At 43.3% G+C, this 27,625-nt stretch overlaps 1 long non-coding RNA gene across 1 annotated transcript in view; it reads left to right on the top strand.

Moving 5' to 3' along the window:
* LOC120361113 (uncharacterized) overlaps positions 1–27,625 on the top strand; it is a 46,815-nt gene that overhangs the window by 13,818 nt on the left and 5,372 nt on the right. Inside the window, exons 2-4 of the long non-coding RNA XR_012517401.1 lie at positions 1,078–1,215; positions 23,264–23,364; positions 23,784–24,054. This is a non-coding gene — a long non-coding RNA (uncharacterized LOC120361113). The remainder of the gene's footprint in view (positions 1–1,077; positions 1,216–23,263; positions 23,365–23,783; positions 24,055–27,625) is intronic.

Genomic DNA, 27,625 nt, shown 5'->3' with positions numbered 1-27,625 from the left:
GCATGCAACTCGGTAAGTTAATTTCAGGATACCTTGGGATCACTTCCTGCTGCATGTGGCATCAGCACACAGCAGGGGATGTTTTGCATTCCTGTGTGCATCGTGGGTTAGATAAGGTACTTGGCTCTAAGTGGAGAATGGAACTTGAGTGGAAAGGCTAAGACGTGCTGCAAGTAACCTCTGCAGAAAGGAGAGGGTGCCCACAGGCAAGCTGAGGTGGGCAGGTGTGGAAGGAACACTTCAAGACCACTGGCCAAGAGATGTGCTTTATTTATTTATTTATTTATTTATTTAGAGACGGAGTTTCGCTCTTGTTACCCAGGCTGGAGTGCAATGGCGTGATCTCGGCTCACCGCAACCTCCGCCTCCTGGGTTCAAGCAATTCTCCTGCCTCAGCCTCCCTGGTAGCTGGGACTACAGGCGTGCACCACCATGCCCAGCTAATTTTTTGTATTTTTAGTAGAGATGGGGTTTCACCCTGTTGACCAGGATGGTCTTGATCTCTTGACCTCATGATCCACCCTCCTCAGCCTCCCAAAGTGCTGGTATTACAGGCGTGAGCCACCGCACCCGGCCTGAGATGTGCTTTATTTTTATGCCATCCTGTTTTTTTGCCTGTGCTGAGGATTCATCACCAGTGTGGTAGAACCTATGACTATAATGGGAAAGCTGACTTTGGCGCCTTCATGTTTTCTGGTAAGTTGGGTCCTAAGTTTTTCTGTCAGCCTTTGTGGAGGAAATGCAGCTTCCCTGGCATGCTGCCTGGTCAAGGGACATTGAATCTATTGCAATCAGCAGTTGAAGATCCACACTATAGGCCATGGTCTTAAAATAAGTGGCTTCAGGGCTTCCAAGAGGCAGAAAAGGCTTCAGCTGGCCATGGGCAGGATCCGAATGGAGCTTCATCCCTGCAGAGCAATGCCTGGCTCTTGGCAGGGGCAGACTGGAGCAGGGCTTCTGACCTTCTCAGCTCATAGATTACTTTGGGATCTGATGAACACTAGGAGCCTTCTCTTTATAAGAACATACACATGCACATGCATGAGACAGTTACATAACATTCCTTGGTTTTCCCAGATGCTGAAACCAATGACTTGCTTGAAGCCTGGAAGAGGATGTTGACCTGGAGGATCCTAAAGGCTAGAATTTAGAGAAGATGGTGCTGGTAAATGAATTCACAAGGAGAAATGCTTCCTTCCCAACTGACTTTTCCATGTAAATGAATGCATCTGTCTGTTTGCTTTTGGCTTCACAAAATTGGCCTTCTTTAGTTCCATACTCTTTCCTAAATACCTCGTAAGTTTGCCTCTTCTCTCATGCCATTTATAATTTATGCAGACACCTGATGAAGGAAGGACTCAGCTGCACTCACACTGTGGAAAGGGCCACTTACAGGAAGCTTACCTGGGGCTGGTTGGGTCTCACTGTCTCCTGGACCTAAGGGCTCCAGTTTTTCCTTATCTCTCTTTTTTTAAAATTTTTTATTTTTTATTTCATTTTAGGTTTTGGGGTACATGGGGACGAACATGCAAGATTGTTGCACAGGCAGTGTGATTTGCTGCCCTCCTCCCCATCACCTATATCTGGCATTTCTCCCCATGCTATCTCTCCCCAACTGCTGACTCCCTGCTGTCCCTCCCCTATTTCCCCCCAACAGACCCCAGTGTGTAGTGCTCCCCTCCCTGTGTCCATGTGTTCTCATTGTTCAACACCCACCTATGAGTGAGAACATGTGGTGTTTGATTTTCTGTTCTTGTGTCAGTTTGCTGAGAATGATGGTTTCCAGGTTCATCCATGTCCCTACAAAGGATACCAACTCATCGTTTTCGTTGGTGACATCATATTCCATGGTGTATATGTGCCACATCTTCCCTGTCCAGTCTCTCATTGATGGGCATTTGGGTTGGTTCCAGGTCTTTGCTATTGTAAACAGTGCTGCAATGAACATTCATGTGCATGTGTCCTTATAGGAGAATGATTTATAATCCTTTGGATATATACCCAGTAATGGGATTGCTGGGTCAAATGGAATTTCTATTTCTAGGTCCTTGAGGTATCGCCATGCTGTCTTCCACAATGGTTGAACTAATTTACACTCCCATCAACAGTGTAAAAGTTCCTATTTATCCACATCCTCTCCAGCATCTGTTGTCTCCAGATTTTTTAATGATTGCCATTCTAACTGGCGTGAGATGGTATCTCAATGTAGATTTGATTTTCATTTCTCTAATGACAAGCGATGATGAGCAATTTTTTATATGTTTGTTGGCCTCTTGTATGTCTTCTTTTGTAAAGTGTCTGTTCATATCCTTTGCCCACTTTTGAATGGGCTTGTTTGTTTGTTTCTTGTAAACCTGTTTTAGTTCTTTGTAGATTCTAGATATCAGCCCTTCGTCAGATGGGTAGATTGCAAAAATTTTTTCCCATTCTGTTGGTTGCTGATTCACTCTAATGACTGTTTCTTTTGCTGTGCAGAAGCTGTAGAGTTTGATTAGGTCCCATTTGTCTATTTTGGCTTTTGTTGCCAATGCTTTTGGCGTTTTGGTCATGAAGTCCTTGCCTACATCTATGTCCTGAATGGTTTTGCCTAGGTTTTCTTCTAGAGTTTTTTTTTTTTTAATTGCATTTTATGTTTTGGGGTACAAGCAAAGAATATGCAAGATTGTTGCATAGGTACACACATGGCAGTGTGATTTGCTGCCTTCCTCCCCTTCACCTATTTCTGACATTTCTCCCCATGCTATCTCTCCCCACCTCCCCAACCCCATCCCTCCCCCATTTGCCTCCAACAGACCCCAGTGTGTAGTGCTCCCCTCCCTGTGTCCATGTGTTCTCATTGTTTAACACCCGCCTATGAGTGAGAATATGCGGTGTTTGATTTTCTGTTCTTGTGCCAGTTTGCTGAGAATGATGGTTTCCAGGTTCATCCATGTCCCTACAAAGGACATGAACTCATCATTTTTGATGGCTGCATAATATTCCATGGTGTATATGTGCCACATTTTCCCTGTCCAGTCTCTGATTGATGGGCATTTGGGTTGGTTCCAGGTCTTTGCTATTGTAAACAGTGCTGTAATGAACATTCATGTGCATGTATCCTTATAGTAGAATGATTTATAATCCTTTGGATATATACCCAGTAATGGGATTGCTGGGTCAAATGGAATTTCTATTTCTAGGTCCTTAAGGAATTGCCACACTGTCTTCCACAATGGTTGAACTAATTTACACTCCTACCAACAGTGTAAAAGTGTTCCTATTTCTCCACATCCTCTCCAGCATCTGTTGTCTCCAGATTTTTTAACGATCGCCATTCTAACTGGCATGAGATGATATCTCAATGTAGTTTTGATTTTCATTTCTCTAATGAACAGTGATGATGAGCATTTTTTTATGTTTGTTGGCTTCTTGTATGTCTTCTTTTGTAAAGTGTCTGTTCATATCCTTTGCCCACTTTTGAATGGGCTTGTTTGTTTTTTTCCTGCAGATCTGTTTTAGTTCTTTGTAAATTCTGGATATTTACAAAGCTCCTTGTCAGATGGGTAGACTGCAAAAATTTTTTCCCATTCTGTTGGTTGCCAATTCACTCTAATGACTGTTTCTTTTGGCATGCAGAAGCTGTGGAGTTTGATTAGGTCCCATTTGTCTATTTTGGCTTTTGTTGCCAATGCTTTTGGTGTTTTGGTCATGAAGTCCTTGCCTGCACCCATGTCCTGAGTAGTTTTGCCTAGATTTTCTTCTAGGGTTTTTATGGTGTTAGGTCTGATGTTTAAGTCTTTAATGCATGTGGAGTTAATTTTAGTGTAAGGTGTCAGGAAGGGGTCCAGTTTCTGCTTTCAGCACATGGCTAGCCAGTTTTCCCAACACCATTTATTAGACAGAAAATCCTTTCCCCATTGCTTGTTTTTGTCAGGTTTGTCAAAAATCGGATGGTTGTAGATATGTTGTGTTTCCTCCGAGGCCTCTGTTCTGTTCCATTGGTCTATATCTCTGTTTTGGTACCAGTACCATGCTGTTTAGATTACTGTAGCCTTGTAGTATAATTTGAAGTCTGGTAGTGTGATGCCTCCTGCTTTGTTCTTTTTGCTTAGAATTGACTTGGCTATTCAGGCTCTTGTTTGGTTCCATATGAAGTTTAAGGTGTTTTTTTCCAATTCTGTGAAGAAGGTCATTGGTAGCTTGATGGGAATAGCGTTGAATCTGTAAATTACTTTGGGCAGTATGACCATTTTCATGATATTGATTCTTCCTAGCCATGAACATGGAATGATTCTCCATCTCTCTGTGTCCTCTCTTATTTCGTTGAGCAGTGGCTTGTAGTTCTCCTTGAAGAGGTCCTTTACGTTCCTTGTTAGCTGTATTCCTAGGTATTTTATTCTCTTTGTAGCAATCGTGAATGGCAGTTTGTTCTTGATTTGGCTCTCTTTAAGTCTGTTATTGGTGTATAGGAATGCTTGTGATTTTTGCACATTGATTTTGTATCCTGAGACTTTGCTGAAGTTGTTTATCAGTTTCAGGAGATTTTGGGCTGAGACGATGGGGTGTTCTAGATATACAATCATGTCATCTGCAAATAGAGACAACTTGACTTCCTCCTTTCCTATTTGAATACCCTTTATTTCTTTTTCTTGCCTGATTTCTCTGGCCAGAACTTTCAGTACTATATTGAATAGGAGTGGTGTGAGAGGGCATCCTTGTCCAGTTCCAGATTTCAAAGGGAATGCTTCCAGTTTTTGCCCATTCAGTATGATATTGGCTGTTGGTTTGTCATAAATAGCTTTCATTATTTTGAGATACATTCCATCAATACCTAGTTTATTGAGGGTTTTTAGCATAAACGGCTGTTGAATTTTGTCAAAGGCCTTCTCTGCATCAATTGAGATAATCATGTGGTTTTTGTCTTTGGTTCTGTTTATGTGGTGAATTATGTTTATAGACTTGTGTATGTTGAACCAGCCTTGCATCCCTGGGATGAATCCTACTTGATCATGGTGGATAAGCTTTTTGATGTGCTGTTGCAATCGGCTTGCCAGTATTTCATTGAAGATTTTTGCATGTATGTTCATCATGGATATTGGCCTGAAGTTTTCTTTTCTTGTTGAGTCTCTGCTGGGTTTTGGTATCAGGATGATGTTGGTTTAGTAAAATGATTTGGGAAGGATTTCCTCTTTTTGGATTGTCTGGAATAGTTTCAGAAGCAATGATACCAGCTCCTCTTTGTATGTCTGGTAGAATTCGGCTGTGAACCCATCTGGACCTGGGCTTTTTTTGGGTGGTAGGCTCTTAATTGCTGCCTCAACTTCAGACCTTGTTATTGTTCTATTCAGGGTTTCAACTTCTTCCTGGTTTAGGCTTGGGAGGATGCAGGTGTCCAGGAATTTATCCATTTCTTCCAGGTTTACTAGTTTATGTGCATAGAGTTTTTTTAATAATCTGTGATGATGGTTTGAATTTCTGTGGAATCTGTGGTGATATCCCCTTGATCGTTTTTTATTGCATCAATTTGGTTATTCTCTCTTTTCTTTTTTATTAATCTGGCTAGTGGTCTATTTTGTTGATCTTTTGGAAAAAGCTCCTGATTTTATTGATTTTTTGAAGGTTTTTTTTGTGTCTCGGTCTCCTTCAGTTCTGCTCTGATTTAGTTACTTCCTGTCTTCTGCTAGGCTTTGAGTTTTTTTTTTTGTTTGTTTGTTTGTTTTTATCTTGCTCCTCTAGCTCTTTCAATTTTGATGCTAGGGTTTCAATTTTAGATCTCTCCTTGCTTCTCATGTGGGCACTTATTGTTACATATTTTCCTCTAGAGACTGCTTTAAATATGTCCCAGAGATTCTGGTATGTTGTGTCTTCATTCTCATTGGTTTCAAAGAACATCTTTATTCATGCCTCCATTTCACTGTTTATCCAGTCAACATTCAAGAGCCAGTTATTCAGTTTCCATGAAACTGTGTGGTTCTGAGTTAGTTTCTGAATTCTGAGTTCTAACTCGATTGCACTGTGGTCTGAGAGACTGTTTTCTATGATTTCTGTTCTTTTGCATTTGCTGAGGAGTGATTTACTTTCAATTATGTGGTCAATTTTAGAGTAGGTGTGATGTGGTGCTGAAAAGAATGTATATTCTGTGGATTTGGGGTGGAGAGTTCTGTAAATGTCTATTAGGTTTGCTTGTTTTGCTTGTTCCAGGTCTGAGTTCAGGTCCTGGATATCCTTGTTAATTTTCTGTCTGGTTGATCTGTCTAATATTGACAATGGGGTGTTAAAGTCTCCCACTATTATTGTGTGGGAGTCTAAGTCTCTTTGTAAGTCATTAAGAACTTGCCTTATGTATCTGGGTGCTCCTGTATTGGGTGCGTATATATTTAGGATCGTTAGCTCTTCTTGTTGCAGTGATCCTTTTACCATTATGTAATGTCCTTCTTTGTCTCTTTTGATCTTTGTTGCTTTAAAGTCTATTTTATCAGACGAGAATTGCACCTTCTGCCTTTTTTTGCTCTCCATTTGCTTGGCAAATCTTCTTCCATCCCTTTATTTTGAGGCTATGTGTATCCTTGCATGTGAGATGGGTTTCCTGAATACAGCACACTGATGGGTTTTGGCTTTTTATCCAATTTGCCAGTCTGTGTCTTTTCATTGGGGCATTTATCCCATTTACATTTGGGGATAGTATCGTTATGTGTGAATTTGATCCTGCCGTTTTGATGCTAGCTGACTGTTTTGCCTGTCAGTTGATGCAGTTTCTTCATCGTTTTGATGATTTTTACCTTTTGGTGTGTTTTTGGAGTGTCTGGTACTGGTTGTTCCGTTCTATGTTTACTGCCTCTTTCAGGAGCTCTTGTAAAGCAGGCCTGGTGGTGATGAAATCTCTGAGTACTTGCTTGTTCGCAAAGGATTTTATTTTTCCTTCACTTATGAAGCTTAGTTTGGCTGGATATGAAATTCTGGGTTGAAAGTTATTTTCTTTAAGGATGTTGAATATTGTCCCCGACTCTCTTCTGGCTTGTAGGGTTTCTGCTGAGAGATCTGCTGTGAGTCTCATGGGCTTCCATTTGTGTGTAACCCAACCTTTCTCTCTGGCTTCCCTTAGCATTTTCTCTTTCATTTCAACCCTGGTGACTCTGAAAATTATGTGCCTTGGGGTTGCTCTTTTTGAGGAATATCTTTGTGGTGTTTTCTGTATTTCCTGGACTTGAATATTGGCCTGCCTTGCTAGGTTGGGGAAGTTTTCCTGGATAGTATCCTAAAGATTATTTTCCAGCTTGAATTCATTCTCTGTGACATTCAAGTACACCTTTCAAATGTAGATTAGGTCTTTTCACATAGTCCCATATTTCTTGGAGACTTTGTTCATTTTTTTTTACCCCCTTTTCTCTAATCTTGCCTATTCATTTTATTTCATTGAGTTGATCTCCGACCTCTGATATCCATTCTTCTGCTTGGTCAGTTCGGCTGTTGAAAATTGTGTATGCTTCACGAAGTTCTCGTGTTGTTTTTTTCAGCTCCATCAATTCACTTATATTCCTCTCTAAGTTGTTTATTCTTGTTAGCATTTTGTCAGATCTTTTTTCAATGTTCTTAATTTCTTTGCATTGGGTTGGAACATGTTCTTTTAGCTCACAGAAATTTCTTATTACTCACCTTCTGAAGCCTCATTCTGTCAATTCATCACACTTATTCTCCATCCAGCCTTGTTCCCTTGCTGGTGAGGAGTTGTGATCCCTTGTAGGAGGAGAGGCGTTCTGTTTTCAGGTGTTTTCATCCTTTTTGCACTGGTTTGTTCCCATCTCTGTGGATTTATCCACCTGTCGTCTTTGTAGTTGTTGACTTTCAGATTGGATCCCTGAGTGGACATCCAGTTTGTTGATGATGAAGTTATTTCTTTCTGTTTCTTAGTTTTCCTTCTAACAGTCAGGTCCCTCTGCTGTAGGACTGCTAAGGTCCCCTCCAGGCCCTGCTTGCCTGGGAATCACCTGCAGCAGCCTCCGTGCTTTTGCTGGGAGCTGCAATCCTGAGCTGCTCCTAATTGGCCATCTTGGATCCGTCTTGTTACTCATCTCTTTTTACAGTCACCACTTGTTCTAGATCTGCATCCGTATCTGTAAGATGGGGATGATACCTTCCCATAAAGTTATGGTGAGGATTAAATGTCCAGCACAATATCTGATGCATAGTGGTGTTGAATAACATTTATTGTCACTACTATTGGCTGCTATCTCTGCTATCTTCATTTTGAAACTCTATCCATGAACTATATTAATTAACCTGCATTCAGTGTCAGGATATATTCCTTAATTTAAATTCTTAGAGCATGTGACTAACTATGAATGTTGCATTTTCTCAGTACCTATTTATCCCTGTTAAACTATAGGTCTGGGATCAGATTCCATCAATATTTATAGAGAAGCCTCTACCTGCTGAGCATTGTGCTAGGCATCCCCAGAGATGCTGGCCCACTTCATGCCCTAGGCAGCCCTGCATGTGAGTGTTATTAACCCATTGCTGCTACAAGAGCATTTGGAAAGAAAGCAATTTAAGCAGAGTTGCTTGACTCAACTGGTAGAGCTGCAATTAAACTCCATCTGTTCATGTTACTGGACTGCCTTGATTTCTACTTTCAGAAAGACTACAGTTTGAAATAAACATTGTAGTTTTGCTTATGTAAAGCTTACAGTAATCTGGGCTGCTTCAACATGATTGTCAACCTGTTCAGCTATGTTTTCTCTTGCAATAAGTGAATAAGGTACAGTGATGGTTGTAGAGACCATTACTATTTTTACATGTTAATTTACATTTAAATAGATTTATAAATTCTGACTCTGATTTATGGTCCAGTATACAGCAAAAATCCATGTTTTAAACTAAGAAAAATCATGTGCTTTTCATAAAATCATAAAGAAACCCACCTGGCTATGATCTGGGGACTTGTGAGAAGGATCCTTTGTAGTTTTCTTCCATGTCTTCTAAGGAATGGTTTGGAACACATAGTAAATAGTCAATGAATACCAAACTCCTAGTCTATATAAAGGACCAGTCATCAGAAGTATATGTGAGTTAAAAAGATAGGACACCACAGTCAGAAAAGGCCAACTTCCGAATAGTTTGTGTAACAGCTGTGAGGGTAAGCGAGGGGTCTGTCCACCCCGTGCCTTCCCAGAACACTGCCTTTCTTCTGGTCTGCTTTGGGAACAGTCAACAAGAAAGAAAAAGTAAACAGATACAGTCAGTGCATTGAATAAAAGAAGATTCTAGATCACTGCAAGGAGCTTGTGATTTGGGGCAAAGTATCTGAGAGGGGAAGGTTTCTGTTGCCTCAGTGGGGAGACTGGTCACTGGTAAAGGGTTCTGGATCTTTTGTGGGCCAGAAGATAAGCTGAGTTTTAGTTGATATTTAATGATGCAGAACAAAAGTCGTAAATAGCCCATGAGAAACCTGAGCACAAATGATTGGGTACAGTTCGCTTATTTAGCTGCAAAATGTGCTGTGTTCTATTCTTATCATTATCATTACCTCCATGATATAGCAAAATGCAGTGTGACAAGGAATATAAATGACCCCTAATGCATGGACACCTTTTTCTGTTCTGAGAGAGTTCAGCATGAATCACTCAGCAGGTGAAAAATGTTTAATTTAGAGAAAATAGGAGAAATAGCAATAGCTTCTACACACTGTCATTGCCCGTATCAGGTAAGAATAGGAAGAAACCTGAATGAACAGTGACTCAAACACAAAATGTTTGATGCACCCCTATAAAAGGTTGGAAAGCAGGCAGTCCAGCCTGCTATGGCTGTTCCCCAAAGACCCAGGCTCTGGCTGCTTGAGCTCCAGCCATCGCTTCCACATTCCATCCAGCAGGATGGAGGAAAGGATAAGAAGTGTCATCTTCCTTCTTTGTAAGCAATATATTCTGGGATTTGCATACAACACTTCTGCTTGAACCCCATTGGTCGGAATTTAGTCACATGGTCACACCTAGGCAGAAAGAGACTAAGAAATACCGTCTTTATGCAGGATGCAGGTGATTAAGAACTGGGGGTCCTATAATGAAGGAATAGGGGAGAATTAACACTCGGGAGCCAGCCTCAGTTTCTGCCACACAGTTCCTGGGATACGATTGGCCCAGCCAGAAGTGGTGCCTGGAGGGTGAAACCCTGGGCAGGTAGATATCAGGAGGCTGGACTCCCCTCCACAGAGCCAAAACACTGCAATGGCTGCCAAGTTGGGAGAGTGCATCCTTTGCTACTCTGTGGCCCTGACCTAGGCCAAGAGCAAGAGTGATGAATCTGGTGAGAGAGAAGAGGAGACAAGACCCCAGGGAGACAACATTTTGGGAAGTGGTCTACTGTGGTGGTTACCAAAGGCCTTAGATTACTCTGACCTTGGATCTGCTATGTGGTACTGTCAAGTTACTGGAAGTCTCCATGTTCTCATTCACACAACTGGAGGACTAACATCTACCTAAGGGTTTTGGGCAGCACTGGGTGGGTGGGGTAATGTATATACTACATTATAGATGTATATTATATATATATGTATATAACCTAATTATAATTACATATTAGAACTGGACGGAGTGATGTATATAATTCTTTATGGACAATTATATTCTATATGTAATCTAATTTTAATTATATATTAGAATTGGGTGGGGTGATGTATATAATACATTATATGTTCATAATGTATATATAAAATAATTATAATCAAATATATGTGCATATTATATGTAATTATATAATATATAATTGAGTGGAGTGGTATATATGAAATATTTAGCCCAGAGCTTGGCAAGATGTAATTGTTCAAGAAACATTGTCTATTTTCACACCTGGTGACTTGGGAGCAAAGATGGGGCACTGAGCTGGAAGCCTTCTGCAGAATGGCAGGCCCCTGCTGGTGGGGGGTGGGCATGGGGACCATCACAGCAGCACCCCTCATTGCCTGCTCTATCCCCTGTGCCACTCAGCTCCAGGCGCTCTTGCTGGAAAGTCACGTAGACATGCTGCTGTCCTCCTGGGCTCCCTGTTTCCCCATCATTCCTCCCCACCAGTCCTCCCTCAGTGAAAAGAACCCTCAGGTCACTGCTCTCGAGGATTAGGGTTTTAAGTTTGTCGCTGATAACTAAACACATGATAGACAATAGGGAGATTGATATCAGCATTGTGAGGCCAATTGCAGAAAACTGGTGACTTCCGAGGTGACGGTGGGCTGCGGCTGAGACAGAGGTGAGGAGCACAGTACAATAGGAAGTCTGCAGCACATTGTATCTACTGGTAGTTTTAAATTCTCTCCAGGCTGAAGGCAGTTTTCTCAGCTGGCATGACTTTGGAGATGAATACCTTCTAGGATGTGAGAATGCATGAGGAGGGATTTTCAGCTTCCAGCCCTTTCCTGGGACTGTGCGACTCACAGCATACACGGGCGGGACATTCCAGTGGGAGCTTCTAATGCTGCAGGTTCAGACTGAACTCGTAATCCCCGGCCTGGCTTCTCCTGGCTTTCCTCTCCACGATGCCCTCCACCCATCCAGACAACCCAGCCTGGAAACCAGAAAATAATCACATTCATGCCTCCCATTCCCAACCAAGTTAATAATCCTTTAAATATGTACTTTAAAAATCCAACCCATTCTTTCTGGACCCCCAGCAGCAGGCCTCTTTGAGATCCTCTTTATCATTTCTCCTGGAATTATTGCCATAGCCTTGGACTGCTGACCCCCGCATCCTCAGCCACCTGCTGATCACAGCCATCTTGCTTCCCTGGCTCCTCATCACCTCCAGGAAAAATCCCCAGATCCACTGCTGGCTCTTCATGTTCTGTGGCTTCAGAGACACGTCCAGCCAGCCCCTCAGCCACTCTCCCCAACTCATTCCCTTCTTTAGAAAAATCAAATGTTTACAGAACTTACCATACTCTCCCATGCTGCTGGGCAGGTGGTTCCCCCCGTCCCTGTTCCAGTAGATCTCCCCTGGAAGGCCGTCTTGGGGTTCTACAGAGCCTAGATGGGGGTCCCTGCAATCTCATAGCACCTGACAAAGAGTCCCTCTTTGACCAGACTCCAGCCAGGCTCTCCTGAGTACCTTCTAGATGGCTTCAATCTTGGTCCATAAAGACTTGAACAAACACTAGCATGGCCTCTATCAGCCTAAAGCCACATCCCTGGAATGACCCTAGCCCCCTTACAGTGCCTGCCTGAGGAAACTCAAGATTTTGGTGCTAAACAAATCTATTGTTTTTTCCAGCCAACAAGTGAAGACAGGGGCCCTGACTCCCAGCCTCTGCAGGTAGTGGAAGCCTGACTTCCATAAGCTCAGTTAGCAAACCCAGATGGGTTGATGGGTTCACACAGACTATGCCCTCTTCCTACTTTCTGGAAATGTTCACTTCCCTGACTCTACTGGGCCCCCACTCACCCCTCTCCCTCCTCACTCACTCCCCCTTTAAACACCCAGTCCTCTCTGCACAAATCCAAGCAGAGTCCACCTCATGCTGGGCCCTCCACATGTCAATGTGTATCATTGATTAACGTCTATCCTGACCACTCTTGCTAGTGCCCGCCTTTGTTTCTTTTTGACCTGCCTCAGGCAAACTCTCTTATGGTTATTTCCATTGTTTGCATACCTATCACATCAGTCCTCTGTGGATTCATCCATTCAATTAATTTAGAGTGAGTTTTCTTCTTTGCGTTAGCTGTAAAAGGTACAATTCAGATGTTCTCCTCCTGCCTTAGCTGCTATAGCAAAGTACCAAAGACCAGATAGCTGATAAATGACTGACATGCTTTCTCACAGCTCTGGAGGCTGCAAGGCGAGACCAGCAGGGTGCCGGCAGGGTGGGTGCAGGTGAGGGGCCCTTTGGGGCTGCAGACAGCAGACTTCTTGCATTCTAACATGGGTAGAAGGGGGGCAACACAGCTCTGTGGGGTCCTTTTTATAAGGGCGCTAATCCCATTCGTATTACTTTCAAAGGCCCCACCTCCTAATGCCACCACATTAGGCGTGAGGATTTCAACGTAAGAGTTGTACGGGGACATAGACGTTCAGTCCTGTGCACCCTCCTTGGGAAATTTCTTCTGAGTTGGGTTCAGTGTCTCTCCTCTGCACTCCCATAGGACTTGAGCTGGCGTTATGTGCTTATTTCACTGTAATGGCAGATATTTGCCTGCTTTCCTTACTAGACAGTGACCTCTTTAAGGATGAACTGAGTACTTTGTGTCTGTGAGAGAGTTCGTATGAATACGTAATTCTGTGTGTGTGTGTGTGTGTGTGTGTGTGTGTGAGTGTGTGTACCACACAGGGTCTGACTCCATGAAAGATTTTTGAAAGAATAAATGAATGAAAGGTGTTGTGAGGTTGATCTACTCGAAGTAGCCTGACTATTGCGTGATTCACTCTGCATCGTTGTACCTTGAAATACAAAGTCATTTGGGAACATGCTTAAAGCCAAAACATATTATTTAGTCACAAGGGGTTTTGAGAAAAGAGAGTTCCTACAGCTATGGAGGAACTATATTTAGCAAGTCTGTTGATCTGTTGTTGAAGGATCAGGTTTCTTTTTGGTAATGAACGTGTTCAGTGCAATATCTGTCTTATGTTAAGAACAGACATGTAATGATTAAAATGAATAACCTTCACGCTTTTGGAGACTGTGCTAAACCAGGTCTGTCAAAATACAAGTGAGTCTGCTGGTTAAATTTGGAGTGGAACATGAGGAATAAGTCAAGAGAGAGGGAAACACCTCCAAATTAATTGTTGTGGTAAGTTCCCGGCAGACAGAAACTGGAGGCTTATTTTGCTTAACAAGCCTCTAGGTGAAAGGGATTAATTCTGTGAAGCACCAGGTCATTGTCGAGAGTTTAGTCCTCAGAGCAAGAAGAGGCCTGGATATGTGGATGGTGTTTGTCTAGGTGGAGATGCTCTCAGCCTAACGGGCTGTCTAGGCAGGCTGGTTTTGAGTCAGGACAGTGCGTTCTTCTGTGGGAGATGATCAACTTTGATTACTTAAATAGCTTCATTAAATATGAAACGGGGTTATAGGGTGTAGTTATAAGGACTAGGAAATGGAAGGTCCTTACCCCCATTGTGGGTGGGGTGAGGGGGGCTTGTAAATTATACATTGAAGCATTTTAAGGAGATTTTTCAGACCTATGGTGGAGTAGGGAACTTCCAAACAAAAGGATTGGGGTTAATGTTCTGGGATTATTCTAGGAATATCCTAGTAATGCTCTGGGAAGTAACATTCTAGGATAGGGTTTTGGGCAGTATGTCATGGTAGTTGTGGAGCTTGGGTTCAAATAGGTAGATCAAGGTTCAAATATCAGCTCTGTCACTTGCAAGCTGGGTGACTTGAGCACATTGACATGTCTGTAAGCCTCAGTTTGCCCACCTGCAAAATGGAGGCAACACTAGTAATGCTCTTGGAGGATGATGGTGAGGAATGGTAGTTACCATTTGCCTTACAATGACCTGGGTAGGAGAGTAAATGGCTCAGTGCAAAACTTTACAATTTCAACTTTAAAATGTAAACTGTGTAAAGAACAGTGCAAACCCTTGTTTTCCTCAGTAATTCAATAGTGCCTCCTCCTCCACTGTGGCAGGTCAGGGCCAGGAGGTGGGAAACTGCTCAGGTCACAGCTCTAGCATTAATCAGTTCACCTTGGGCAAGCCCCTCAGGCCCCTGGGCTCCATCTGCATAATGAGGTCATTGGCCTATAACGTTGAAGGTCTCTTCAAGCCACCAAATTCCATGGCTCTCCAACTTACTGCTGGTCAGCCCAATATTGTGGCATGAGGTAGGTTTTTCAGCTATTCTCAAAATAGTTTCCACAAGCAGAGAGAAAACAAACTACTTTTTATTTGCTTTTTCAGCATGAGTAGATCCTGACAAATGCCTGAAGGTAAATTTTGGAGATAGAATTAACCATGTGTGCAAACTGTGCAAGTCTACAGAAAGGACTACAAACGCAGTAGCTGTGCTTTTCAGAGCAGAGTGGCTGGAAGGCAGAGCGAGGAGTGGAGACGGGATGCACGGATCCTCTCCACCTGGAGAGCAAGTGACTTCCAGAGTGGAGTGGCCGGAAGGCAGAGCGGGGAGTGGGGACAGAGAAGACGCGTGAATTCTCTCCACCTGCAGAGCACATGACTTCTAGGAGAAATTTTCTATAGAAAGGTCCACAAGATGTTTCTCAAAGCAATTTAAAAATCACCAACAGCACCAATTTTGTATCAGTATACTTGACCAAGGATTTATATCCAATTAGGAGAGAGGAATTCTGATTTTCTACTCATTTTTGTTACCAGTATAGTATATACCTGTGGAGAAAAGTGGAAGGGAAAGAAGACCAAAGCAGGAGTCATGTCTTGTTGGACTAAACTGATGGTTCTCCATTGAGATCACACATTTGAATCATCAGGGTGCTCTAACTCGCAGTCAACACGTGGGTCCTGCCTCCAGGACTCAGATCCCCTGGGTCTGGGAGGGAGCGTGGACACCCCTAAAGGATTCTCTCATGTGCAGCCCCCATTGAGAACCGCCAGGTTTAGCAGCCACTACCTCCTCCACCCTAAGCTACTAAGAGTCAGTTGGTTTTTGTTTGTTTGTTTTATTAAAAAAACAGAAATTTTATTTTCTCATAGTTCTGGATACTTGAGAAGTCCAGGATCCAGGCGCCAGTAGATTTGATGTCTGGTGAAAGCTGCTGTCTGCTTCCGAAATGGTGCCTTCTTGCTGTATCCTCATTTGGCAGAAGGCAGAAGGTTAAAATGGACATACGTGGTTTCCTTGAGTGCTTTGATAAGCATTTAATCCCATTCATGAGGGCTGAGCCCTATGGCCTAATCATCTTCTAAAGGCTTCACCACTTAATACTGTCATATTGGGTCTTAGCTTTCTTTTCTTTTTTTTTTAAGGTTGGAGAAGTTTTATTAATGACCTTGTTTATATTATAATATATGTATGTATGTGTATACACATATACTCACATGCTCACGCATATACATTTTTGTATAAAGAACAATATTAAACATCAGCAGACAATTTCCAAAATATTTCTTAAAAACCAGGAGAGGCTGGGCATGGTGGCTCACACCTGTAATCCCGGTACTTTGGGAGGCTGAGGTGGGCAGATCACAAGGTCGAGAGATCAACACCATCCTGGCCAATGTGGTGAAACCCTGTCTCTACTAAAAACACAAAAATTACCTGGGCATGGTGACGTGCACCTGTAGTCCCACCTACCTGGGAGGCTGAAACAGAAGAATCGCTTGAACCTGGGAGGAGGAGGTTGTAGTGAGCCGAGATTATGCCACTGCACCCCAACCTGGCAATAGAGTGAGACTCTCTCTCAAAAAAAAAAAAAAAAATCCAGGAGAGTGCATCCCAGTGAGGTTTCTCTACATTACTTACAGAGCTTCAAACCATCATTTAAAAAAGTATTTATTTATGTATTTATATTAAATTTTAAGTTCAGGGTACATGTGTAGATTTGTTACATAGGTAAACTTGTGTCATGGGGGTTTGTGGTACAGAGTATTTCATCGAGGGTCAGTTGAGCCAGTCCCCTCCAGGTTCCCACTTCATTCCAGAGTAGGTCTAGAGCCCTTGGATTTTCTGAATCCTTCCCTGTAGTGGCTCGTTACCTTGGAGGAGTTTCTCGAACAGAATCCCTTTGTCCCTAGCCTGCCGTGATCACACCCTCCTTCCCCAGAAAACAGCTGCTCAGGAACTCTTCTTTTGATGAACTATTTACAAGCCTGCCTTGAAGAGTGGTTGATCTCAGGAGGCACCACCGAAGAAAAGCCGGGAATAGCTTCTTGCTCCTCCCTCTAGGTACATCAAAAGCACTGGACAACCTACTGTTGTCCAGTAGGATCTCCTGCAGTTACAGAATGTTCTGGACCTGGGCTGTCCAGTATGATAGCTGTAAGACATAGGTGGCTCTTGGCACTTGAAATGTAGATAGACAACTGACCCTCTTAATTTCATATAATGATAGATGATTAGTTCAAATCTATTATTATTTTTTTGAGATAGGTTCTTGCTATATTGCACAAGCTGGTCTTGAATACCCGGGCTCAAGCAATCCTCCTGTCTCAGCCTCTCAAGCATCTGGAACTGCAGGTGCACACCACCATGCCTGGCTCAAATTTAAACATAAATAGCCCCATCTGTCTAGTGGCTGCCATATTGGATTTCACTGTTCCTTGTGATGTAGGGCTATGAATTACTATGCTGATCCTCAGCAGATATTTTACCTAGGTTTTTCTCTGAACAAATGCTGTCTACTTGTTGCTAATTCAGTGGATATTTTTTTAGGGCAAATAATATGACTTAGCTTTTCTTAAAGCTTGGCATTGTGGGGTCACTCACTCATTCAAAGGTTTTCTCCCCATGGCTTAACTGATCCACTTCACCAATTCTTATTGGGGCATCTGGATGATACTCTAAGTGGCAGGCAGTGTACAGATACTGGGTGTAAGAGTCAGCAAGACAGGCATATCGCAACCTTCTAGAATTCGGAGTGTAATGGGGAAAATGGGCATTAATGGTTGCACTAAAAAATATGAGAGGAAAAGTGGGAAAAGTCTGCAAAGACATGTAGTGTGAAAACTCCCAAGTGGGCTTTTCCTGAATGGGGAAATTGACTCAATCCTATGTAGCCCCAAATGCTTCTGATTCTATCTCCTGAATATCAAAGTGTGGTAAAATATGCATAATATAAAACGGACCATCTTAACCTTTTTAACTGTACAAGTGAGTGGCACTAACAGCATCCCCATCACTAGGCAGCCATCTCCAGTGCCCATCTCCAGAACTTCTGCATCTTCCCAAGTGGACATTCTGTGCCCATTAAACACCACTGCCCATCCTTTATGCCTCCAGCCCCTGGAAACCACCATTCCAGTTTCTGCCTCTATGCATTTAGCTACTCCAGGAACCTCATATGAGTAAAATCACACAGTATTTGTCCTTCTGTGATTGGCTTATTTCACTTACACGATGTCCTTCAGGTTCACTCCCATTGTAGCATGTGTAGCATGTATTGGGATTTCCTTCCCTTTTATGGCTGAATCATATTCTATTGAATGGATAGACCACATTTTGCTCCTCCATACATCTACTGATGGACCCTTGGGTTACTTTCACCTTTTGACTATTGTAAACAATGCTGCTATGAACATGTGTGTACAAATAGCTCTTTCATTCCCAGATTTCAATTCTTGTGGGGGTGTATAGCTAGAAGTAGAATTGCTGGATCATGTAATGGTTCTACTTTTAATTTTTGTTTTCCATAGCAGGTGTACCATTTTGCATTCCCACCGATAGTGCCCAGGGGTTCAATTTCTTCACATTCTTGCCCATACTTGTTCCTTCCTCTTCTGTCTTTTATTTATTTATTTATTTATTTTGATAGTAGGCATCCTAATGGTGTGAGATAGTGTGTTTTAGTTTGTTAATGGGAAAATTTATTTTGATACATGTGTGTTTTGGTGATGAATATTTCCAAGAACTTCCCCTCTCACTAAACAATTATTAAGTCTTAGAGATCACCAGAGGTCTCCCAAGTGGGGCTTTTCCTAGAAAGGAAGGTCCAATGGAGAAGTGTTGAAGCTTATATTTCATGAGTGACTTGTCCTCCTTAGGTGTCTGGACACACACTTGTACCGTAATGAGGCACAGGAGGTGAGAAGGAACGCAACCTGTTGGATGAATGCCTACGCTCTCTTTGGGTGCGCCTTGGAGGAGGCTGCTCTTGGGGAAGGCAGGAGACACAATGAGAGAGATAGGCAGAGTGGATTATGGGCTTTGAATGCCAGATCTGGGCTTTGGACTTCATTTGGTGTGAAAGGGGGGCTAGCTGAGGCTTTTGGATTAAGTTCAAGGAGCTTTAGTGATGAGGAGGCAAGTGAAGGTGGCTGTGGTGACTGACTCCAGGAAGTGATGAGGGATACCAGTCCTCAGGTGTGCTGGCAGGGACGCAGAGGAGGTGATGGATGTGGGAGAAATTCAGGAGGTTATGGAGTTCGGGCTTTGAGGCCAGCCTGATGCTGAAATGGGGGTGACTGGGAGTGGTCCACACTGGCTTGGGCAATTGGGTCATGGCGGTACTTAGAGTCAGGATAGAAAATTTCAAAATGCAAACTGATTTTGTGGAAAATATATCAAACAACTTTTTGAAAGAAATGTAATATTTAATTGGCAGATATTTTGCTCCCATAGGTGGAGATAACATAGGCAGCATAAGAAGGCCTTCCAGGGTATGGAATCGCTCCTCTCCCAGCCCATATGGTGGGGAGGGCTCCTCCTGTCTCTCCCAGAGGGTGGCTCTCTCTCCCTTATGGCTATCCTCTGGGCTTAGGGAACAGTGCCCCGCCAGCCCAGGGGGTGTCCCACCTACAGGAGGCCTGAGACATCCTCTCAGCGGCTCCAGTGCCTCAGTCAAAGAGACCAGAACTAAATACCTGTAGCCATCCTTAGGCAGGCCAACATCGGTTTTTCATCTTGCAGGCAGTTTGAAAAAATCTTGATACACAGTATTTGTACATATTTATGGGGTATGTGTGATATTTTGTTACATGCATAGAATGTGTGATGATGAAGTCAGAGTAGTTAGGAAATCCATCACCTTGTATATTTGTGTGTCGGGAACACTTCAAATCCTGCCTTGTAGCTATTCTGGAATATTCAATACATTGTGGTTAACTATAGATACCCTACTCTGCTATTGAACATCAGAATTTACTTTTTCTATGGAACTGAGTGTAAACTGTGTTTGTAGAAAAAGTGCTATGTAAAAACGGTCGTTGTTCTTGGTAAAGGAATTACAGTGGCAGCTGCCTAATTGCAAGCATGGCTGGACCCTTGCCCCTCCAACTAGTCGACTACAGGTGCAGTGAGTTTTCATGAACAACTTTGTTTTCTGAGTGTGTCAAACAGAGCACATAGAAAAAGAGGCCAAGTTGACTGTCTTTACAGTTTGTTTTAAATATGTGATAATGCCCAGCCTGAGGGAATGTTATTTTCCTTCCCGTTATTTATATATGTATACTTGCTTCAGATGTATTCCTATTCATTTCATAGTTTCAGAGGCATCTCACTGTTGGGAAATTCTCACACTTCAAAGCCTGTGAGCAGAGAAGGCAGGAGTTGATGGGATCCACAAGAGATCTTCAAGGGCCCCATTTGCTTCTTGAAATTCCAGGTTGATCTTATGCTTAGAGGTGGGTCTGTGGCCAGAGGAAGGGTCAGCTCTGGGCAGGCAGGCTGAGGAGGGCTGACCCCATGGGAGTGAAATGAACAATGCCATCCTTCCCCAAGGAATTCTGCCCTGGGACCCAAAGGTGGCAGATGCAGTGGCGTGCTGGTACATGGTGACCAAATGTCTCCCAGCATGTGGTTCCCGTGTGAATGTTGATTGATGTTTTACTATTAGCAAGTGAGACAAAGGTAAAACAATGAAGACAATATGTGAACAACCTCTTTGCTGAATCCAACAGTGGCTTTCAAATTCTGGAGGAATATCTCCTTAGTTATTTTGTGCTATTCACAATGTGATGTCTCCAGACAAGGTAAATTTAAAAATTCAGTCTCCCATCTATTATTTTAATAGCCTAATCTATTAACACTTTATTGCTTTCTTAAGTCTAGACAATTGACAAAACAACAAAGCAAGCCCTGATTTGTAGTATATGACGTTTTTCTTGGTGTAAATATTCCCATGCATGCACAGGTGATTTCACGTGACCGATTGTTTTACAACCAGTGCACAGATTCTTGAAAATGTAACAGTTGTCTCTCCTGCACCCACATGAGCTGGTTTCAGAATACCACCCATGCAGGTAGAACTTAAAACTTTTTTAGAGCGAGTGACAGACGGTATCTTAGTCTCCATGATTTGAAAGAATCGTGGACACTTGGCACAATAGAGGAATATTGTGGGGAACTGAGGGGAAGAAAATAACTGCATACACAGTGGTGTTTGGCAGAAAACCACCCCACTCTGTAAGAAATAATCAAATACGTAAAAATAGAAAAGAGAAACATACAGAACTGTATAGATTTCAGAAGTAACAAGATGTGGAGGGGGTCAGCCAGTTTAGGCTCTTTTTTTTAAAAAAAAAAAATAAAATGCTTGCTATAGCTCTTTTAGGGCAATAGGTCCCGAAGTTTCCAGTATGTTTGACAGATGCTAATTCTTCAAATGCCCTGGGGAGATGCTGGCATCATTTACATGTCGAAGATGAGAATATTGAGAAGGGTCCTGTGATTTGAGCTGAGGTTAAAGAGTCAAAGTCAGAGATAGAAAAGGTTTTATTATTTTAGCCTATTTTAGGCACTCTGTTAATGTAAACAAAACAAAAACCCGCCCAGTAATCAAAGCACCACAGGCTTAGAGAGGCTGAAAAACGTTTAAGTCATGGGAACTCCCATTGGATATGTTGGTGAGCTAGGTAGGAGTACGTTAACATGGTTAATGGGAATAATGGGAGGAGAGCCTGGACCACGCTGGCTTGAGCTCCGTACCCTCAGCAGAGCAAGGAGAATACCTTCTGGGGCTTCCTATTTCTTCCCCTTCATGTTGACATCCATCTGCCGTTTTTCCAAGCCCTCCATCATCCAGGCCCATCACACTTCTTGATGCACACCAATGCTCAGAGAGCCCTGATGACTCTCCCACAGACAGGCTGGGCTCATCCCCACATGGTGCATACTAACAGCTAGTAAGGAAAAGAGCTCTGAGCACAGCGCATGCTAAGAGTGCCACGTGCAGTATCCTATTTCATTCTCATACAAGCAAATCGAGATGGTTACTATCATTGTCCCACTTTATAGAGGAAACAGAGACAGGGAGCCTCCACCCAGTTTACCTAAGCTCATGTAGTTAGTAAAGCCTTTTACTAACCAGTAAACAAGTCTTTTACTAGCAAGCCTTTTCACACAGGACTCAATGTTCAAAATCAGGCTCAAAACCCCGCATTCCATGCCCTGCAGTTCATGGTGTTCCTTTCCACATTACCTTCCCTTTCAATGCAAGCCTGTTCCTCTTTTGGGTTCCCAAATGCTCAAGATCCTCATCAGTGTTCCATGCAGCTACCTTCAGGAAAAGAGCTCCCATCCATCTCTTCTGGGTTACTTGAGAAATCTCTCTATAGTGTGCAACTGTCATCCAAATGTGTCCTCTCCTGCCTTATATATGCAGTGCTTCTCCAACAAAGCTATAAGCTCTTTAGGGAAACAAGCATGTCTTCTTTTCCCATAGCAGGGCCTGTAGACAGACACTCAGCACATACTTGGTGATGGATTGATTAGGGTCCAAGTCCAGCACGATTTATTTACTTAGTATCTATAGCACCAGGCGTCAGACTGCGGATACAGAGGTGAAAGACATTCCCTCTATCAAAGAACTTCAAATTCCAGTGGAGCAAGTCAATTAGCCAACAGTTACGCTGCAATGTGGTTAGTATTACCAAGGGGGGCCCACATGAGGAGAGCCCTTGCTCAGTCAGAAGCTCACTTCTAAACTAGCCCAGCCTTTTGTTCTTTTTTTCTAGAAACAGTGTCTTGCTCTGCTGCCCAGGCTGAAGTACAGTGGCATAATCATAGCTCACTGCAGTCTTGAACTCCTGGGCTCAAGTGATCCTCTTGCCTTAGCTTCCCAAATAGCTGGGACTATAGGTGTACACCACCACACCCAGCTAATTAAAGAAAAATTTTTTTGTAGAGACAGAGTTTCGCTATGTTGCCCAGGCTAGTCTCGAACTTCTGGGCTCAAGCGATCCTTCCACCTTGGCCTCCCGAAGCCCTGTGGTTATAGCATAAGCCACAGTGCGGATGAGAGGAAACCAGAGTTCACCAGGAGGAGGGTGGGGAGTGGTAGGGCCCAGCACACAGTGCATGTTCTGAAGCCTAGTGCATGTCTTGCCGTACTGGACCACATCTTCCTCAATGTGACTTTCAACTACATTTAAGATCTGCTTTCTTTCTATTATATTAATGAAAGTGTGGGGCCTGTTACTCAAGTGCAGGGCTAGCATTGATGAGAAGAATGCACAGAACACAGATACCCATGGTTGCAGGTAGCAGGGGTGATTTGGCTACTCTTTCAAAGTGGGGAGAGAAGGTTATGGAACCCATGGTGGAGCTAGGGATGCCACTCTCCACCCCCGTGCCTCACCACGGTCACACAGCCTCTCCCACCTCTCCCCTTACACATGCAGATTTGGGTAGAGCTCATTGTCCCTCTTCTCATCACTCTTTCTGTTCCTGGTGCAGAGCTCACGACAGGAGCAAGAGAGCCTCATCCACTGTCCCACACCAAGGACGACTCTGGGCTGTGTCCAGCTTCTGTGGCACAGTGGAAAAGAGACTTACAGGTGATGCTTCTTCAGCAAAACACTTTGTTAGAATGTTCTGATTTTCTCTGATTAGTTGTTGTCCTACCTAGGCCCTTAGCCTTGCTGACACTTTGTTGTTAAAACCACACTTGGACAGAGGAAGCTTAAAGAAGCTGTGGTGGAAGATTGACAGATAAACCTCTTTTAAAAAATATTCCCTGGACTTGACTCAACTAGAATATTCTAGTCCTTCCTTCTTGAAAAACACATATACACTCCTCCATTCCACACCTACACACACACACACACACACACACACACACACACACACACATACATGAATAGGAAAAAGGAAGGAGAACTGCTTAAATTTACTGGACTTAATTCAGTAGAATTAACTTGAATTCCACTCACCTAACTGAATTGAATAGGACAAGACAGTTTTCTTTTTCTTGCAGGGAAAAGAGACATACAGGAAGCTGGGAAGGACTCCTGAAGTCGTAGCCGCTGCATTCCATCCCCGCATGGTCAACATTCAGAATGTGAGTCCACGTAGCTCATCGAATTCTAGGCCAGGGAATCAAAGTCTGCAATGACCCCACACAGGTCCGTACCCAAGTCAGAGCTGCAGTAGAACATTCTGTCTCATGCCCACTTATGGACACATTTCAAGGGTAATGCATCATTGAATAATAAGCCACTGGAAAATTCAAGTCAACATCTAAGAAGGTTTGTATGACCCATCCTTTACATGAATACATCTTTTTTCCTCAAGACAGATGTGAAAAGTCAATTATACTCCATTAATGGAAAATTCACTTGTGCTTGATTCAGGCTTTTAAGATTTCTGGATTTAAGAATGAAGAAGCACAGATTAGGGTACATGGTGTCAGTTTAAGTGATGGCTCAGGTGGATGGGCAGGGGCTGTCTGAAGTGCTGTGTGGCTGTGGGGCTGAGGAGCAAGTCTGGACTTGGAAGGAAATGGGGTGTCACATTCAGTCAGTGACAGTGCCTCCTGGGGCTCCAGAGGGCAGGGGATGCTGGTGTCTTGTACTCACCAATCCTGGCAGAACAGCTGAGAGTGAAGGTGTGTATGTTGTGTGTGTTTGTGTGTGTGTATGTGTGAGATAGTGTGTGGGTGTGAGTGTACGTGTGAGTCTGTGTATTTGTGTGTGTGTGATGTGTGACTGTGTGTGTAATGTGTGTGAGCATGCGAGTATGTGTGTGTGACAGGATATATGAGTGTGTGAAAGTGTGAATGTGTGTTGTATGTGTATGTGTCTATGTGACTGTGTGAATGTGTGTGTTATGTGTCTGTATGTGAGAGCATGTGAGTGTATGACTGAATTAGTGTGAATGTATATGAGTGTATGTGTATGGGAGTGTGTTATGTGTGTGTGGGCATGTAAGTATATGAGTGTGTGTATGTGAATTCCTGTGTGTATGAATATGTGTGTGTATGTGTGTGTGTTATGTGAATATGTGAGTGTGTATATGTGTGAGACTGTGGGAGTGTGAGTGTGAATGTGTGTGCCACGCATATGTGTGTTAGGATTGTATGTGAGCGTGAATGTGTATGAGTGTGTTGTGTGTGTGTTAGGAGCATATGTGTGAGTGTGAATGTGTGGGAGTGTATGAGAGCGAGTGTATGTGATGTGTGTCTGTGAGAGGCGTGTATATGAGTGTGAATGTGTATGTGTGTGAGAGTGTGTTGTGTGTGGGTGTGTAAGCATGTAAGTGTGAATGTGTGAGTTTATGTGTGTGAGAGAGTTGGGGGTGTGTAACTATGTGAGTGTTAATGTGAGTGCATGTGTGTGTTGTGTATGTGGGGGCATGTGAGTGTGAATGTGTGAGTGCATGTGTGTGAGAGTGTGTTATGTGAGTGTGTGGGTGTGTATGTGAGTGTAAATGTGTGAGTGCGTGTGTGTGAGAATGTGTTGTGTGAGTGTGTGTGGGCCATGTAAATATGTGTGTGAATGTGTGAGTGCCTGTATGTGAAAGTATGTTGTGTATGTGGGGGCATGTATGTGAGTATAAATGTGTGAGTGCATGTGTGTGAGAATGTGTTGTGTGTGTGTGGGCCATGTAAATATGTGTGTGAATATGTGAGTTCCTGTGTGTGAGAGTGTGTTGTGTATGTGGGGCGTGTAACTATTTGAGTGTGAATATGTGAGTTCCTGTGTGTGTGTTGTGTGAGTGTGTGGGTGTGTAAGTATGTGAGTGTGAATATGTGAGTGCATGTGTGTGTGTTGTGTGAATGTGTGGGTGTGTATGTGAGTATGAATATGTGAGTGCATGTGTGTGAGAGTGTGTTGTGTGTGGGGGCCGTGTAACCATGTGAGTGTTAATGTGAGTGCCTGTGTGTGAGTGTGTTATGTGAGTAGGTGGGGGCATATAAATATGTGAGTGTGAATATGTGAGTGCATGTGAGAGTGTGTTGTGTGTGGGGGGCGTGTGTGTGAGTGTAGATGTGTGTTTCTATTAGAATTCCTGTTTGGGAGGTTCAGTTCTCTGTGTTACACAGCATGTGAGGAGAAAGAACTTCTAGTAATACCAAAGGCAGGTATAGAAACGACTTGAAGTCTGTCCCCACACTGTGTGAACAAAAGTAGTTCTTGATTCCCTTACTGCATGTGCCGAGTGCACACGCCTGTCTTGTGAGCCCTTGTTGGAATCTTTTTGTGCAGAAATGAGGCAGGGCTGGCCAGGGCTGAGCTCATGGAGGAAGCTAGGTGGCGAGGCTCCAGGTTCCACCTCCAGGGCCTCAGGGCCTTTTTTCCTGTGCAAAGTTGATGTCAGCTGAGAGACTTCAGCGTTTGCCCCTAAGGCTCAGATAGGCCACAGTGATTTTTTTTTTTCCCCTATGAAATTTAAAAACAATCAATGCCCAGGGTGGACTTGGGGAAATCCTGTTTGATATTTCATCCTGAATGACTTCAAAACAAATCTGCTTTTATCTCTAAAACATTCCTTTCAGTTAAGCACGTTGTGGGGCTCTTTATTGCTCAGTCTATTCACAATGATAATTTTTATAGAGACCCTTATTTTTAAAGAAATGCACGCTGCCTGTTTACCTAATGGGCCAGACAATGACTAAGGAGCAAATTACATAAAGATCATTACACGGACTTAGCGTGTGCCCTCCGCCCGTGACTCACAGGGCAACTTGTTTGCGTTGCATTTATGGGCAGAGGTGCTTTAAAAAACATTTTATAGAGCAAGAATTGTAAAAGAATGCCAGTCATTGAAAACTTCTGCCGAAAGAGCGATGATGTGACGGCTGGAGACAATGCCGTTGAAGTCAAAAGGTGTGCTGGGGTGCCATGGAGATTTCCACAGCCCGACTGCCTCAGCAGGGCCCTCGGCCCACTAGAAGAGCAGATTTCAGGCTGCAACAGAAACCACCACTTTAGAAATAGCCCAACTTCTGTCAAAGCACCGGCATTTGTAATGGTTATCCTTGGTTGGGAGGTCAGGATGGGGAAGAAACACTCTTTGTGATGCTGAGGAAGCAGAGTATAAAAGTGTTCCTGACTTCCATGGGGAATTTTTAACAAATGGCTGGTGCTATTTATGTTTTCCTTTGAGACAGGTCTGCTTGCTCTGTTGCCCAGACTGGAGTGCAGTGGCTCACTGTAGCTTCAACTTCCTGGGCTTAGATGATCCTTCCATCTCAGCCTCCCAAGTAGCTTGGACTACAGGCTACATGTCACCATGCCTAACTAATTTTTTGTACTTTTATGGAGACAGGGTCTCACCATGTTGCCCAGGCTGGTCTCAAACCCCTGGGCTTAAGCAGTCCTTCTGCCTTGACCCCCCAAAATGCTGGGATTACAGATGAGAGCCACTGTGCCTGGCCCTACTGATGCTATTCTTTTTAGTTGTGGTAAAATATACATAATATAAAATTTACTGTTTAGTCATTTTAAGCACACAGTCCAGTGGTGTTAAGCACATTCACACTGTGGGCACTGTCACCACCATCCATCTCCAGGCTTTTTCATCTGGTGAAATGGAAACTCTACCCATTGAACAGTAACTCCTCCTCCTGTGACCCTGGCTGTACTTTCTGTCGCTATGGATTTGCCTTCGCTAGTGCCTCCTCTAAGTGAATCATGTAGCACTCTTCCCTTTTTGGCTGGCTTGTTTCACTGAGCACTGTGTCTTCAAGGTTTATCCAGTGGTAATATGTGCCAGCACTTACTTCCTTTTGAAAGGCTGAATCATATTCTGTTGTGTGGATGTACCAGTTTGTTTATCTCTGTTAAGGGACACTTGGGTTGCCCAGGGGTAAGTTTC

This window comes from Saimiri boliviensis, chromosome 4 (genome assembly GCF_048565385.1).
Source record: "Saimiri boliviensis isolate mSaiBol1 chromosome 4, mSaiBol1.pri, whole genome shotgun sequence".
Classification (NCBI taxonomy): domain Eukaryota; kingdom Metazoa; phylum Chordata; class Mammalia; order Primates; family Cebidae; genus Saimiri; species Saimiri boliviensis.
The sequence above is the reverse complement of the archived record's forward strand: the minus strand, read 5'-3'. Positions and strand labels throughout refer to the sequence as shown.